General features: G+C 48.5%; 1 pseudogene; it reads right to left on the bottom strand.

Annotated features, from left to right (window-relative positions):
• The window catches only part of LOC132807356 (zinc finger protein 91-like), a 47,769-nt pseudogene extending 34,124 nt beyond the window's left edge, over window positions 1–13,645 (bottom strand).
• Window positions 13,646–17,820: the final 4,175 nt, after the last annotated feature.

Below are 17,820 nucleotides of genomic sequence, written 5' to 3'. Positions count from 1 at the left end.
ACTGTTCAACCTCCTCGTGGGAGCACGAGGCAGCGCCGATACAGTCATCGATGTAGCGGAGGAAAAGGTGGGGGGTGGTGCCAGTGTAGTTGCGGAAGATGGACTGTTCCACATATCCTACGAAGAGGCAGGCATAGCTGGGGCCCATGCGGGTGCCCATGGCAACTCCTTTAGTTTGGAGGAAGTGGGAGGATTGAAAAGAGAAGTTATTCAGGGTGAGGACCAGTTCAGTCAGTCGAAGGAGGGTGTCAGTGGAAGGGTACTGGTTGGTGCGGCGGGAAAGGAAGAAGCGGAGGGCTTTGAGTCCTTCGTGATGGGGGATGGAGGTGTACAGGGACTGGATGTCCATAGTGAAAATAAGGCGTTGGGGACCGGGGAAGCGAAAATCCTGGAGGAGGTGGAGGGCGTGGGTGGTGTCCCGAACGTAGGTGGGGAGTTCTTGGACTAAAGGGGACAGGACCGTGTCGAGGTATTGGGAGATGAGTTCGGTGGGGCAGGAGCAGGCTGAGACAATGGGTCGGCCGGGGCAGGCAGGTTTGTGGATTTTGGGCAGGAGGTAGAAACGGGCGGTGCGGGGTTGTGGGACTATGAGGTTGGAGATCCCCTGAGGTGATGAGGTCCTGGATGGTCTGGGAGATGATGGTTTGGTGGTGGGAGGTGGGGTCGTGGTCAAGGGGGCGATAAGAGGAGGCGTCCGCGAGCTGGCGTTTGGCTTCAGCGGTGTACAGGTCAGTGCGCCAAACTACCACCGCGCCTCCCTTGTCTGCGGGTTTGATGGTGAGGTTGGGATTGGAGTGGAGGGCTGCACGTTCTGAGGGTGAGAGGTTGGAGTGGGTGAGAGGGGTGGACAGGTTGAGTCGGTTGATGTCACGGCGGCAGTTGGCTATAAAGAGGTCGAGGGCGGGTAGGAGGCCAGCACGGGGTGTCCAGGTGGATGGAGTGTGTTGGAGGCGGGAGAAGGGGTCGTCAGAGGGTGGACGGGAGTCTTGGTTGTGAAAGTAGGCACGGAGGCGAAGGCGGCGGAAGAATTGTTCAATATCTCGCCGCGTGTTGAACTCATTAATCCGAGGGCGTAGGGGAATGAAGGTGAGGCCCCTGCTGAGGACTGATCTTTCATCCTCAGAGAGGGGGAGATCTGGAGGGATGGTGAAAATCCGGCAAGGCTGGGAGCTAGGACCTGGAGCTGGGGCTGGAGCTGGAGCTGGGGGCGGGGTTAGGGGCGGAGTTAGACGTGGTGACGTTGCTCGACGTGGGGGCGAGGTCATGCGTCGTGACGGAAATAAGCGTGGGGGCGGGGTTACATGAAGCGACGGGAGACGGCGTGGGGGCGGGGTTATGCGTAGTGACGAAAGACGGCGTGGGGGCGGGGAGACCTGAGGATTTGTGCTCCTGCAGGTGAGTGATGTCAGTGGGGGCGGAAGTGGCTGCGCCGACGGCAACCGGAGGGGCGGAAATGGTTGCGGCGACGGAGGAGTGGTGGTCATTCCCGGTGGCCGCGTGGGTCGCGGGTCCGTCGGCGATCGTGGAAGCGGTTGTGTGTGTGGTGGTCACCGGGGCAGTTGTTGGGGCGGCGATCGCGGGGGCTCCGAGGTCGGTGGGGGCGGAAGTGACGTCACGGTCGGCGGCGGCCTTTGGTGCCGCGGGCGCTGTGGAGGCCACATGTGTAATGGCGTCCGACAGGCCTGTGGAAGATTCTGGAATAGTTGAGGGGCCACGAGTGTGGGGGTAAGTACATGAAACAGTGAACCAGGCATTTGGTAGGATGGCCTTTATTGGTCAGAGCATTAAGTAGATGAGTTGGGAGGTCATGTTGTGGCTGTCCAGGATGTTGGTTAAGCCAATTTTGGAATACTACATTCAGTTCTGATCTCCCTACTGTGGAGTCAGACTGACATTTTCCTTACAGAAAAGCTCTACATTTAAATGACATTTTTGAGAAGGTAATTTATAGATTAGGATGTAGAGGTTAGGGTGGATTGGCTGTGCTAATTATTGACTTCCATCAACCTATTCCATCCGGAGAAATTTCCTCTCTGCAAAGTGTGGTTCACATTGGCAAATTCAATCTTCCTCCGGTCCTCAGGAACACACTATAATGCGTAATGTTCTCAATGTCTATTTAACGTTCAGTGGGGAAACTACTTTCAGTCCAACAGTTAGACAGAATTCCTCCGAAATGTCTTTGGCAAATGCACTGCTCCCACGAGAGCTCGTGGGCCCACAGTTCAAATGCTTTTAACAGCTTTTTTTTTCTAATTTCCCTGCCTTCCCAGGATACAGAATTTCTCCCACCAGAAATTGTTTGCCCTGAAAAAAATCCAGCAAGAACATGATTATGGAGCTCTCAGTAAAAATGCTTCATATGGGTCACCCAAGGTTAGAAATGGAAGAACATCACTGTTCAAAGCTACTGTTCGTTTGCCCTTTCAAAATTCCTTGAATTTAAAGTGTTCCATTATAGCATTTAATTATGATCCATTAAAAGCAGTATCCAGTCTCATCTGCTGAAAATGTGTTGCTGGTTAAAGCGCAGCAGGTCAGGCAGCATCCAAGGAACAGGAAATTCGACGTTTCGGGCACAAGCCCTTCTTCCTGTTCCTTTGATGCTTCCTGACCTTCTGCGCTTTAACCAGCAACACATTTTCAGCTCTGATCTCCAGCATCTGCAGACCTCACTTTTTACTCCTCGTCTCATCTGAGTGAGAAACTGACTCAAAAAGCGAAATAACTTTTCTGTCTGCTCTTTAGATGTGACATCCTCTCCCTCTCTCTGTTGATGCAACAGGGTTACCAGAGCTGGAGTTATCACTCTCGGAATACAATTGCTGATCGACAATTTACTTCAACTGCTTAACATAAGGATTTAAAAGCTGCTAGCCTGATCTCGCACAAAGCACAAAAAACAAACTGTTCACCTGTGCCTGTGCAGAGGAGAAATAGATCACAAAATAAGAACTGTTACCAGTCCCACAACTGTTACCAAAGTCCCAGCCTCTCCTTATAACTCAAACCCTCCAGTCTTGGCAACATCCTGGTAAATCTTTACTGAACCCTCTCGAATAGAATTCTCACATTCTGCACTCCTGAAACATTTACAATTTCTAACGATACTGGCTGCTCATTCACTGATCCAACTGATAAGCGACATTGGAAGCTTAGTGCAGGAGGCTGAAAGAAATGAGTAGCTTTAAAACACAAACCACTCGGAGCTCAAAGCCTTCAATGAGAGTCTGAGCTCAGCGTTAAGTTCACTTCACCTTTATTGTGACCCAACTTTTGTGAAAGCTTCAAATCCCCCTCAGCAAAAAGGCAGAGAAAAAGTAGCTGCTTTTTAAACAGCTCAAGGTCAAGGCACACCCACTCACGCCTATACCCCCACCCAACCTCACTGTCTTTACTATTGGTCAGCACAGAGATGTCCCTTTCTAATTGGATCTTGGTACAGCCGTAACCCGGAGGAAGTATTGCCTCACTCAGCAATTTCAACCCATACCCTGTATAGAGCCATCTGCCGCGGCGGGATTCAAACCCGGGAGCCCCTGGAACTGGGTTGATAGTCCAATCGATAATGGCACTCAGCCGTCGCTCCTTCAATCCCCCTGCGATGGTACATGAACTCGCTGGTGCCTCCGGAGGTGGGAGGAGCGGGTGAAGGCCTTCCCACACTCGGGGCAGGGGAATGGCCTCTCGCCAGTGTGGACCCGCTGGTGGGTCAGCCTGTCGGAAGAATTGCTGAAGGCCTTCCCGCACGTGGGACAGCTGAAGGGTCTTTCCCCTGTGTGGACCCGCCAGTGAGTCAGCAGGGTGGAGGAATTGCTGAAAGTCTTCCCGCACTCAGTGCAGCTGAAGGGCCTCTCCCCAGTGTGGACCCGCTGGTGCCTGAGCAGGGCGGAGGAATTGCTGAAGGCTTTCCTGCACTCGGGGCAGTTGAAGGGTCTCTCCCCTGTGTGGACGCGCTGGTGCCTCAGCAGAGAGGAGGAATTGCTGAAGGCCTTCCTGCACTCTGGGCAGCTGAAGGGCCTCTCCCCCGTGTGGACCCACTGGTGGTTTATCAGTCCAGAGACCTGGGTAAAGGCCTTCCCGCACTCAGGGCAGCTGTACGGCCTCTCCCCAGTGTGGATCCGCTGGTGGGTCAGCAGGGTGGAGGAATGTCTGAAGGCCTTCCCACAGACAGGGCAGGTGAACGGCTTCTGCCTGGTGTGACTACGCTGGTGAATCTCCAGGGAAGATGGGAAAGGGAAGCCTTTCCCGCAGTCACCACACTTCCACGGTTTCTCCAAGAGGTGGGATTCCTCGGGTTTCTCCATGGCCAAAGTTTGGAGCCACTCCCTGCTGTGAATTCCTCTTTCCAGGCCGTATAGCTGTTTTAGGCTCCACACTCAGTGCACTGCAATGGTAGGGTCTGTCATACAGTCCCACTGATGCTGAAAACGTACTGAAACAGGAACCAAAAAGCTTTGCTCCTTCTCACAGAATCATAGTTGAAAACCGTTGCGGTCCCGATGGATTGCGTGACCGTCAGACATTGACGTCAAAGTGAGGACTGCAGATACTGAAGAGTCATTATCGAAAAGTGTGGCGCTGGAAAAGCACAGCAGGTGAGTCAACGTTACGGACTTAAGCCCTTCATCTGTTGATTTTGAAACTTCCGTCCTCGGATTTTCAAATACAGTAGCGCCTCGACTTACGAACTTAATCCAAAAAGTTCGTGAACTGAATCAACTTTTCCCATTGTTTGGGAAGCGTAAGAATGGTTGGACGGCTGTTCACAGCGCACACGCCAAAGACGAACTGAATGAGATCATGCGGGGTCCGAGCGCTTTTGCGTTCAACAAGCGCGTAGCAAAGCAGAATAATGAAACCACGTGGTCGCACATGGGCTTTTTGCGTTTGTACCTTGAATTTTGTACGTACGTTGAAGCAAAGTTTTACGTACAATCCTGTTCGTAAACCGATTTGTACATGAACGTGGTCGTTCGTACGTCGAGGCGCTACTGTGCTCTGTAAAAAAAGATATGACAAAGGTCATCACTGTCGGTGCAGGGTAGAAATTCTGAACAAGCAATTCTATTTTCTGTGCAATATTCTTTTCTTTTGTTATTCCACAAAATTGAAAGCACCATCCCACTCTCTCTCCCCTCTGTCCTCACTCGGCCCTAACTAATTCTCCTGAAGGTGCTGATTCAGGATCTTACAGGGCAGAAAAGCAAAAACAGCAAGACTGCCATCTCTCTGAACTTTGAATACCTCCATCTGAAAAGCTAATATCTTTCACAACACTGGGATACTGCTGAGAGTGAGCAGGTCTGATTTTGGGAAGCAAAAAGAAAGTGTCAATTCAGGGTGAACCTGCCTCGCAGCCTCTTGAGGAAGAACCAGACACAAAGTGGTTAATGTCCCCGGGAAGGTGGGAGCAAAATGAGATGTCAAGGCATTAACATTGACGCCTGAGTCATAGAGATATATAGCACGGAAACAGACCCTTCTGTCCAACACAACTGTACTGACCAGATATCCTAAATTAATCTAGTCCCATTTGCTGGCATGTGTCATCCCCACCCCCTGTCCTGAGACCTTGAGCCTCCAAGCTGACCGTCAAAGGTTTGGTTCGTCCCTCCATTCTTTCCCAGTTGTCTTTGTAGATTTTGAAAACTTTCCCAATTCTCTGAGTATAGGATTTGGGAAGTTATGTTGTAGCTGTACAGGACATTGGTTAGGCCACATTTGGAATATTGTGTGCAATTCTGGTTTCCTTACTATCGGTAAGACGTTATGAAACTTGAAAGGGTTCAGAAAAATTTACAAGGATGTTGCCCGGGATGGAGGATTTGATCTATAGGGAGGCTAGGTCTGTTTTCCCTGGAGCGTTGGAGGCTAAGGCGTAACCTTATAGAGGTTTACAAAATCATGAAGGGCATGGATAAATAGCCGTGGTCTTTTCCCTGCGGTGGGGTGGTCAGGGTCCAGAACCAGAGGGCATAGGTTTAGGGTGAGAGGGGAAAGATACAAAAGAGATCTGAGGGGCAATGTTTTCACACAGAGGGTGGTACATGTTTGGAATGAGCTGCCAGAGGAAGTGGTGGAGGTTAGTACAATTGCAATATTTAAAAAGCATCTGGACTGGTAAATGAATGGGAAGGGTTTCGAGGGATACGGGCCATGTGCTGACTGGTGGGACCAGATTGGGTTGGGATGTCTGGGCGGCATGGATGAGTTGGACCAAAGGGTCTGTTTCCATGCTGTATATCTCTATGACTAGTTGGACTAAAGGCTCTTTCTGTGCTGTATGACTCTGGAACTGTTCTGTACTGGTCTTAAAACCATGTTCTTGCCTTCCCCCACAAACATCCACTTCTTTGTTCAAAAATCAGATAACTCAACCATGAATATATTCAATGACACGCTTAACTGTAGGAAGACACCCCAGTTGTGAATTCAATTCCACATCCAAATACATCTCCATTTAAACAATGCACCTCCTTTCTGTTTTTCTTTGCCACAGCCGAGGCTATAACTTCATATTGTGGTACTGCATTTGCCCTGTGTTTGCCGATTGTGGTCCTCTCTATATCGGGGAGAGCGAGCGTAAACTTGGGGAATGGTTCACTGAGCATCACAGCTGGGTCCACAGAGCCGACCAGACCTCCCAGTCACCATCCATAACAATTCCCCTTTCTGACATGACCATCTTTGGCCTCCTCCATTGCCACAACGAACCTAACTGCAAATTGGAGGGACCACACCTCATCTTCCAGGCAGCCTACAGCCCGAAGGACTCAACGTTGAGTTTTTCAATTTCAAAAAAACCTCTCTCCTTGTTCTCTGCCAGCAACCAGATCGTACCCTCTACCTGTCTTAACCTATCCCCGCTTCACTCCCACCCACTTTATCTGCAGCTTCTCCAGCCAGCCCCAGCCCCGAGGATGGGTTACACCCGAAACGTCGACTTCTCCACTTCCTGCCTATCTATTTTGCAAATTGAGACACAGACCTGGACCAGCATTTCCAGAGTCTGTCCCCTTCCGGATTCACTCTTTTCTTTAAGTTGCTGCAAGTCAACAACGAACCCCAGAATGAAAAAGAAATGGAATGGGAGCAAGAGAGTGCCGTACTCACATATCTGGGACAGAGGAAGGAATTCGCAGTCTGGGTAAAGCTCTATCTTTATTCAGAGAGAGAGAGTATTAGGAGTCACAGCTTGAGAAGCTCATGGTCCGACTTCCGCATTCAGACAATGTGCTGGCTCTGATTGGCAGGAGGACCAGTCTCCTTCCAGTCTTCCAATGTTGCCTATTGGTCAATCAAAAGAAGGTTTCGCGCCTTTTTTGCGTACAGCGATGAGCATGCTCAGTGTTTTGCGGACACTGGTCAGCATGCGCACTGGGTTGCTGACACTGGCAAACATGCGCAGTATGCTCTATGGGGATGTTGGTGTTTCTGACAGATTTTAAGTGTCCAAATGCCAACAGCGGAAAAAAGATAGAGCCACAATTTTTTTTTCCCTGCGGCACGATATTTTATTCCTTTAGCATTTTGTCTGGCTGCTCAACTTTTGTATGTCGTTTCCCCTTGTCGTGGGGGCAAGGCACCGAGACCAGAACTGGAGGGCCGAGGTGTAGGGTGAGAGGGGAAAGATTTCTGAGGGTCCTAAGGGGCAATCCTTTCGCACAGAGGGTGGTATGTATATGGAATGAACTGTCAGATTACGTGGTGGGGGCTGGTACAATTACATTTAAAATGCATCTGGATGGGGATATGAATAGGAAAGATTCAGAGACATAAGGTGCGACATACTGGCATCTGGTCGGCATAGACCGAAGAGTTTGTTTCCGTGCTGTACATCTGTGACTAGCACTCGGAGTATGGCTCCTTCATCAGGTGATTGTGGAGAATAAAATCATAAGGCACAGAATGGATGGAAAAACATTACAGTGCACTGAAATGATATATTGAAAAACCCTGGATTGTTAAGTCCTTCATCTTTTAGTATGGGCTGCTCGTATCATTCATTTCTAAATCACAGAAATTCCTGAAAGACATTTTCTTGGGATAAGTTTCATAAGAAAAGGTGACATCTCAGCACTGAGAATGCATTAAAGGTGTGAAATCAGGGTCTGTCTGTATCACAATCTTGAGTCAGACTGGTTCTATTTCCAAAGTGGAATTTACAAAATATTACATGGATTGAACAGCCTGCAGGTTGTGCATTTTTTGAGAAAAATAGAATGTCTCTGCAAAACTAATTCTGCAAGTACAAATTCACCCCCATGGATGTGTGTGTGTGTGTGTGTGTGTGTGTGTGTGTGTGTGTGAGAATGAAGCAGAGAAAAGTCTATTTCGTGCTGTATATCCCGATGTCTACTTGATAACAGATGCTTTAATTCTGTTGGTGTAAATATTGTTGTAAATCATAGCTGGGTATGAATAGTTAGATGTTAGGGAGAGAGAATGACTCAAGTTGGGCACTGTAAGAATCGTGGGAGAGCCCTAGTACTGGTTTACTTCTTCATGAACAAACATTAAGCACAAGCATTTATTTATTTCTAATTTTGTTCTGTTTTGCTTGTTTGATTTCCGGCTAGGACTACACTCTGTCTGGATGGTTGACAGGCTGGGGGATTGTGGCTTGGGTCTTGATTGACTGAATGTTTTATTGTTCCAGAAGGTGTAGGGGTGGGGGGTCAAAGTTTCAGCAGAAGTCCAGCAGACCAGAACAGAACAATATCTTACTCTGTGGGTACAGGGACATCAGAGGACAGAGAAATCAGGACCTGAAATCTGAGCTGACACCAGACTTCCCTGTGATCAGTGCTTTGATGAGCAGCGTCAACCCTCTACCTTCACCTAGCTTCCCATTTGACTATCACCTCGATATTCAGGATCCAATCCTTGTCATCCTGAAGCCATGCCTCTGTAAGGAGTCTCAGATCATAATTATTCTCTTCAATGTGTGCAGTCAATTTTGTTACAATGCACCACACTTTCAGAAACATCGTTTTTAGTTTCAAGTTTTGTGATCTTCAGATCCAGTTTTGATTGCTGGTACATTTACTCACCTTGTCCCTTTCTATCATTCTCTGATGTTCATTTTCCACATCACTACATTGCTCACTGGCCTTGATTTGGATTGGCCATGCTAAATTGCCCATAGTGCGCAGGGATGTGCAGGTTAGGTTGGTTAGCCATGGGAAAGGCAGGGTTATAGTTTCATAGTAAAAGAAGTAGGAATTGGCCATTTGGCCCATCGAACCTACTCCACCATTCATTATGATCATGGCTGATATATCCATCGTCTGAGATCCTCCTCTCTGCATTGTCCCAACTACCCTTAATTCCCACACCATGCAAATACCCATCCAACTGTGTTTTGAATATACTTAATGAAGATGCCTCTACTTCTTCCTTGGGCAGAGAATTCCATAGATTGACTACTCTCTGGGAAAAGCAGTTCCTCCTCATCTCTGTCCTAAATCTACTCCCATCAACTTGAGGCTTGGTCGAATCCACAAGCAGAAATGACTGGGTTGGGTAGGGTAGGGTAGGGTAGGGTTCATCCCCACAGTGCAATTAATTCCCACTTTCCATCGAATTCCCACTTTCCACCAAACTCCCAGATGTACTCACTCACTCGGTTGCTGTCTCACAAACGAAAGACTTCATTGTAACTTCTTTTGCTCCCAGTAAGGGCACAATATCTTGGAAAGCTGCTCTGAAAGTCCAACCACACTTCTGCATTCACCAAACACAATTCCAGTATTACAGCACAGAAACAGCCCTTCTGCCCCAACTCGTCTGTGCTGGGGGGATATGTTAAGCTAGATATGCTTGCAAGCAGTTACAAGCAGCTGCATCTTGCTTCTGCAAAAATCGCAAGGCAGAATCGTGAGGGTATATTCCAAGAAATAACTAATTAAAGGAGATGGTCGACAGATCGAAGCAGATGTATTAACATGACCGTAGCAATGGTCACGCATATAGGGAGTTAGTATGAACAAGATAACCAAATAAGACCCTGTGTTGCATCAGCAAAAGTAAAAAGACCCAGCTATCGGTTGGGGGGGGGGGGTTGCACGCCACAGACAGATGTGGTAAACCGATCAGATTAGCAGAAGTCAGAGGGGAGTCTGGAACAAACTCAATCTTCATTCAGAGAGAGAGCAGCAACTTCCGAAACTCGTGTTCCAGCTTCTGGATTCAGACAATAGGAAGGCTCTGATTGGCAGGAGGACTAGTCACCTTCCGGTCCTCCAGCGCTCCTGATTGGCCCACCAAAAGAAAGTCGCGAGCCGCGCCTTGCGTGCAGTGAGGAGCATGCGCAATTTCATCCTGACGCCGACGAGCACGCGCAGTATGCTCTCTGGCGAGGAGGTTGTTACCGAAAGAATTGAAGTGTCCAAATGCCAAGAGAAGTAAAAAAGGGGAGATGCATAATTTTTTCCCCCTGTGATATTTACTTTTCCTACAAGTCCCATGACTTTATAAATCGAAATAAGGTCACCCATCAACTTGTGGTCGTCGATAGGGCGACCAGAAATGTACTCAGTACTCTACACGTGGTCTCACCAATATGCTGTTCAACCTCAACGTGATGTCCCACCTCCTGCACTGAACGGTGTGAACAATGAAGGAAAGTGTGCTAAACGCCTCCTTCACCACCCTGTCTACCAATGATGCAACTTTCAAAGAACTATGTCCTCGATTTGGAGATGCCGGTGTTGGACTGGGGTGTACGAAGTTAAAATTCACACCATACCAGGTGATACTCCAACAGGCTCATTTGCAAGCATTAGCTTTTGGAGCGCTGCTCCTTCATCAGGTAGTTGTGTCTTATGATCCTGCTCCACAAACACCCCATGAAGGAGCAGCGCTCCGAAAGCTTGTGCCTCCAAATAAACCAGTTGAACGATAACCTGGTGTTGAGAGATTTTTAGCTTTTATGTACCAGAACCCCTCCACACCGCCTCCCCCCATGAATCTGTTCTGGAACACGATGCAGGGCCCTACCATTAACTGTATAAGTCCTGCCCTTCCTTGTTTTAGCAAAATGCAACCCCTTGCCTTGATCTGTCACTCTCTCAGACATACACACCCTAACACTCACACCATATCACAGGCTTATACTCCATCTCACACACACACTTCATTAGCATATATGCACAAACTCGCATGCGCGCACACAGTCACACATAAGTCAATGGGGTGAATTTGCATTTGCAGAATTATATTAGCAGATATATTCATTTTTGCTCAAAAAGAACACAAACTGCATGTAATATTTTATAAATTCCTACTTTGGTGAATAGAACCAATCTGATTCAAGATTGGGATACAGACTTGAACCTCACACCTTTTATGCAGTATCTGAGCTGAGATATCACCTATTTTTATAAAACCTTAAACCATCTCGAGAAGGTGAATTAAAAGTAATTCTAGGGTTTACATATTAATGAACTGAAACCTGCAACCCATGGTAAAAGATGAAAGACTAATCTGCAATCTAGATTTGTTCAATACCTCATCAGTTGCATGACACCGTCAGCTTTTTCTATAAATTCAGTGTCTTATGATTCTGCTCCACAGCTAGCTGATGAAGGAGCAGCACTCCAAAAGCCAGTGCTTCCAAATAAACCAGAAGGAAGATAACCTGGTGTTGTGTGATTTTTAACTTTATCCACCCCAGTCCAACACCGGCACCTCCACATCGTTTCCAGTGGACACAGTCCACACCTCCCAGTGCTGCCAGGAAACTGTACAATGACAATGGGATGATGTCATCCTAAAAAATTCACAATTTCTAACAATACTGGCTACTCATTCACTGCTGCAACCGATACACAACATTGGAAACATAGTACAGGAGGCTGTCAAAAATTAGCACAACAGGTCAGGCAGCAACCGAGGAGCAGGAAAATCAACATTGCCCGAAAAATGTTGATTTTCCTGCTCCTTGGATGCTGCCTGACCTGCTGTGCATTGCCAGCACCACTCTAATCTTGATTCTGATCAGCAGTTCTCACTTTCACCTGTAAGAAATGAGCAGTTTTAAAACAAAAACCTGTTGCAATTCAAAGCTCTCAATGAGAGTCTGAGCTCGGCGTGAAGTTCAGGTAATCTTTACTGCGACCCAACTTTGTTACAGCTTCAGAATCTCCCAGCAGAAAGGCATCAAAAAAAGTAGCAATGTTTTAAAAACAGCTCACAGCCAAAAGTGCACACACTCCCTCCAACCCCTCACTTTCTTCATTATTGGTCACCACCAAGTTATTCCTTTGGAATTGGATCCTGGTACAGCCTTAACCCGGAGAAAGTATTGCCTCACTCAGCATTTTCAACCTGTATCCTTTATCCAAGTTAGTTGGATGGGCATTGCAGAGTCAATCATACTGCTATGGGTCAGGAGTCACGTGTAGGCCAGACTGGGTAAAGGATGCAGCTGGGACGACTGAGTGAATCCTCTCCCACAACAACAGTTCCCTTCAGTAAAAAAGAACGGGGACTTCTTCCACCCCCACCCCACCGACAATGGTTTTACCATTAGTTTCTGAACTCCAGATTTCTGACCAAATTCCAATTCCACCATCTGTCACGGTGGGATTCGAACTCAGGAGTCCCCAGAACTGAGTTGATAGTCCAGTTGGTAACGGCACTCGGCCATCATTCCTTCAATCCCCCTGCGATGGCTCATGAACTCGCTGGTGCTTCAGCAGGTACGAGGAGCGGGTGAAGGCCCTCCTGCACTTGGGGCAGCTGAAGGGCCTCTCCCCCGTGTGGACCCGCTGGTGCCTCAGCAGGTTAGAGGAATTGCTGAAGGCCTTCCCACACTCGTGGCAAGGGAACGGCCTCTCCCCTGTGTGGACCCGCAGTGGGTCAGCAGGTTGGTGGAATGCCTGAAGGCCTTCCCACACTCGGGGCAGCTGAAGGGCCTCTCCCCGGTGTGGACCCGCCAGTGGGTCAGTAAGTGAGAAGAATACCTGAAGGCCTTCCCACACTCTGTGCAAGGGAACAGCCTCTTCCCAGTGTGGACCTGCTGGTGGCTTAACAGGTTAGAAGAATTGGTGAAGGCCTTCCTGCACTCAGGGCAGCTGAAGGGCCTCTCCCCCGTATGGACCTGCTGGTGCCTCAGCAGGGCGGAGGAATTACTAAAGGCCTTCCCGCACTCAGGACAGCTGAAGGGCTTCTCCCCGGTGTGGACCCACTGGTGCCTCAGCAGGTGGGAAGAATTGCTGAAGGCCTTTCCACACTCAGGGCAGCTGAAGAGCTTCTCCCCGGTGTGGACCCACTGGTGGCTCCGCAGGTGGGAAGAATTGCTGAAGGCCTTCCCACACTCGGGGCAGCTGAAGGGCCTCTCCCCCGTGTGGACCCACTGGTGGCTCCGCAGGTGGGAAGAATTGCTGAAGGCCTTCCCACACTGGGGCAGCTGAAGGGCCTCTCCCCCGTGTGGACTCGCTGGTGCCTCAGCAGGTGGGAGGAATTGCTGAAGGCCTTCCCACACTCGGGGCAGCTGAAGGGCCTCTCCCCCATGTGGACACGCCGATGGGTCTGGAGGTTGGAGGCCTGGGAAAAGGCCTTCCCACACTCGTGGCAGCTGAAAGGCCTCTCCCCCATGTGGACCCGCTGGTGGGTGTGGAGGTTGGTGGAATTGCTGAAGCCCTTCCCACAGTCAGGGCAGGGGAATGGCCTCTCCCCAGTCTGGCTGTGCCGATGAGTATCCAGGGCAGACGGGAAATGGGAGCCTTTCCCGCAATCGCCACACTTCCACGGTTTCTCCACACGGCGGGATTCCTCTGGTTTCTCCATGGCCGGAGCTTCAGCCACACACACACGTGTGCAGAGCCTATCCCCAGCGTGAATTCCTCTTTCCAGGCCATATAACTGCTTCAGGCTCCACACTCAGTGCACTGCAATGGTAGGGTCTCTCATCCAGTCCCATGATGCTGAAAATGTACTCAAACAGAAACCAAAAAGCTTTGCTCCTTCTCACAGAATCATAGTTGAAAACTGTTGCAGTCCCGATGGACTGAGTGACTGTCGAAGTGAGGACTGCAGACACTGGATAGTCAGATTTGAAAAGTGCAGTGCTGGAAAAGCACAGCAGGTCAGGCAGCATCTGAGGAGCAGGAGACTCAATGTTTTGGGCAAACAGCCTTCATCTGTTGATTTTGAAACTTCCGTCTTCAGATCTTCAAATACTCTGTAAAAAGAGATTATAAAGGTCATCACTGTCAGTGCAGGTAGAAATTCTGAACAAGGAATTTTACTTTCTGTGGAATATTCTTTTCTTTTGTTATTCCACAAAATTGAAAGCACCATCCCACTCTCTCTCCCCCTCTGTTCTGACTCCACTCTAACTAATTCCCTGAAGGTGCTGATTCAGGATCTTTCAGGGGCAGACAAACAAAAACATCAAGACTAACATCTCTCTGCATTTTGGATAACTCCACAACACTGGGATACTGTTGACAGTGAGCAGGTCTGATTCTGGGAAGCAAACATATGTGTGTCAATTCATGGGGTAACCTGCAATGCAGCTATTTGTGGAACAAAATGGTTAATGATCCCAGGAAGGTGGGAGCAAATTGAGACATCAAGGCATGAACACCAATACACTTCAGTGAAACTCTTCTGCTCCCAGTCAGGGCAAAATATCTTTGAAAGCTGCTCTGAAAGTCCAGTCTTCACAACCACACTTCTGCTTTTACCAAAGACAACTAGTGTCATACAGCACGGAAACAGACCCTTTGGCCCAACTTGTCCGAGCTGAACAGATATCCTAAATTAATCTAGTCACATTTGCCATCACTTGGCCCCTATGTGGGCTGGGTGCTGGCAGTTAGGACTGAGTTGGGTTGGCCCAAAGGGTCTGTTTCCGTGCTGTACATCTCTATGACTCTAGTCGCATTTGCCATCACTTGGCCCTGATCCACTGAAACCTTCGTATTCATACACCCATCCACATGCCTTTTAACTGTTGGAATTGTACCAGACCCCACCACCTCATCTGGCAACTCATTCCATAACTGCATCACCCTCTCCATCAAAAATAGTTGTCCCTGAGATCTCTTTTACATCTCCACACCCCCCCCCCCCCCCCCCCGCCTCACCTAAAACCTATTACCCTCTCGTTCTGGACTCCCCCATCCGAAGGAAAAGACCTTGAGGATTGACCCTATCCATGCCACTCAGAATTCTATAAAAAGTCGAGAATGTCACCCTTCAGACTCTGGGGAAAACAGCCCCACCCCATCCTTCCGTCCTTCCTCGCCCAGGTAATTAAGTTTGCAGAATCTGCTCCCTCCCTGGATTCACTCCAGCTGCTACAAGTGAACAGATTCCCCCCTCTCCCCTCTCTCTCCTTCCCAGGATGAACAGTTGTCCAGAGGGAGGGAGTTTCACTCTGAAACTGACAGGGCCACTTCCTCGTTGTGACGTCATAGATGAAGCGAGGGGGCGGGGGAGTATGGGAGGCGGGGCAAGAGAAAGGGGCGGGACGAGACGCGGGGCTCGGCCGGCAGCGGGACCCCGCACTGCGCCTGCGCTGCCCTGCACAGTTCGCAGGAATTCCTTCCCTTCAGAGAATCCCAAGTGCAGAAGCAGGCCACTCGGCCCAACGAGTCCACACCCACCCTCCAAAGGGTAACTCACCCTCAACCATTCCCCGAGCCGTATTGCTCAATACTGTTAGAAATGGGGTAAAGTGTTGATTTTGCAGATATAGAAAAAGCATACAGAAAAGGGCTACAGCAAGAGAACTATTAACCCTGCAGCTATTTGGGGACTTTTCAGCGTATAATTGTGGTTAATTAAATACTAACTTTGGTGTGTAATTACTATAACAAAACGTTCTTTTTGTAAAAGTATGCTTTCAGCAAAAAGCTGAGATAACCGAAATGCTTGAGCTACACAAAACGAAACAAGTTAATGAAATGTCCGAGGATGGAATGTACCAGCAGAATTGATACAAAATGTTAAACCAGATCTTGACAAAATAAATGTGTGTGTCAGCATTTACAGAAAGGAAGGTTGCCAACCTGGGGAAGGGGGAAGTAATAAGGGTGGGGCACAGCTGGGCAGTGGTCTGGTACAGTAAGAGAGGCTGGGTAATTAGGAGTCTGGAGAGATAACCTCACTCAGCTCAAAGGGGATAACTGTACACTAACCCAAGTTCTAATTTGCTCATTTGATGCCCTTTCTTGCAAGATCATAGAATAAATTGGCTTGTTTCCAGTTTTGGTGGTCTCGTCTAAATGTTATTAAACCTGTTCCGGGATCCCAAGCTCCGGTCGCTCGGCATTCTTGGAGAAACGGAGAAGGTGCACCTCGCTGATTTCGGCGGTCTCTAGTTTCCCCTTGTTGCTGAGGTGGCTCTGGGAGAGCGTGATCCGGACCGGGAGACCCTGGAAACAAGACGGACAGACGCGACGCGGCGGGTTCGGTCGGGTAACTCTTGTGCACAAGACCCGGGTCAGAAAAAGATCTTAAATAAGTATTATCCGGGCGACTGGGGTAGGCAGCGGGTTTTGTTTTGTTGTCAGTCTTTGCCACGAGCGAGGCGCACTGAGACACGGCGGGTTGGTCGGGTAACTCTTATGGACTTAAGACCCGCATTCGGGGCCGGCCGGGATTTACAGCATTATTTGCTGTTTTGCTGTGGTTCTGGGTGTGTGGAGAGGTGGTGGGTTGGTCGGCATTCGCGGGCGGCCGGGATTTGTAGCATCACTTGCTGTTTCACCACGGTGCGAAGGACACTAAGACGTGGTGGTTCGGTCGGGTTACTCTTGTGTACATAAGACCCGGGTAAAGGTAAATTTCGGGCGACCTAGATTGACAATGTATTTTGCTGTCTGGTATTGCTGCGGGATGGGGCGCGCATTCGACCAGGTAACTTTTGTGTACAGCCTAAGATACGAAAATTGACCTTTAAGTATTAGCTTGGTGGTCAGTTCTGTACAAGAAGTACAGAGGAATTGGCAACTTAAAAAGATAGAGAATAAAGGTCTTTAATTGGCTAGATTAATCTAACAAGTAAGGTGTCTAGCTGATTCGATCACCCAGCCTTAGACCGGTTATTAAGAAGGGAAACCCCTACGCGGAGATTAGAACCCTGAAGTGGGTGTGGAAGAAGGTAACACCGAACTTCAGAGAGGTTATATAAAGAAAATGAGTATTAAACTGGGAAATAAGAATAGCAATTTAGATGTAGAAGGGGAGATGAGAGGGACGTCCGAGGACCACATCCCAACGGACAGTCCTTTAGGAAAAATGTGAAGAGATTGGAAGGACAATCCCCGGACGTGAGGAAAGGATAAAAAACAAATGATCAAATGTCAATGAAAAACAGCCTTCCAGTCAGGAGGAATCAGATTATGCTTCGTGTCAGAAGGGCTAGTAGCTGAAGGGCTACTGAGGGTGCACTTCGTAACTAACGTATGGTTAGACGCCCAGAAAAATATTCAAAAGCTAGAGGAGTCGTTGCGGGAAACTCCAAGTGTCTGTGAGACATGGTGTCTGTGTGTGTGTGTGTGTGTGTCTGTGTGTGTGTGTGAGAGAGAGAGAGAAGAGCTGTTCAGCTAGTCGAAAGTTTAACCCTTTGTGATTCAGTCTGAATGCACATTTGTTTGTTGGTGATTGAATATTCCCGGGAGCTTGAGATCCGGGACTGTTTTGAATCTGATTTCTATTATGGAAATTTTAGCATGATTTCTTTTAAGGTTAAGGATTTTGCAAGGTTATGAAATAAAATGTTCTTTTTACAGGTCATGACTGCCTTACTATCAGTTTCTAACTAATCTCTTTTATCCTTATGTAAAAGCGATTTATGGA

This window comes from Hemiscyllium ocellatum (genome assembly GCF_020745735.1).
Source record: "Hemiscyllium ocellatum isolate sHemOce1 chromosome 27 unlocalized genomic scaffold, sHemOce1.pat.X.cur. SUPER_27_unloc_15, whole genome shotgun sequence".
NCBI lineage: Eukaryota > Metazoa > Chordata > Chondrichthyes > Orectolobiformes > Hemiscylliidae > Hemiscyllium > Hemiscyllium ocellatum.
The sequence above is the reverse complement of the archived record's forward strand: the minus strand, read 5'-3'. Positions and strand labels throughout refer to the sequence as shown.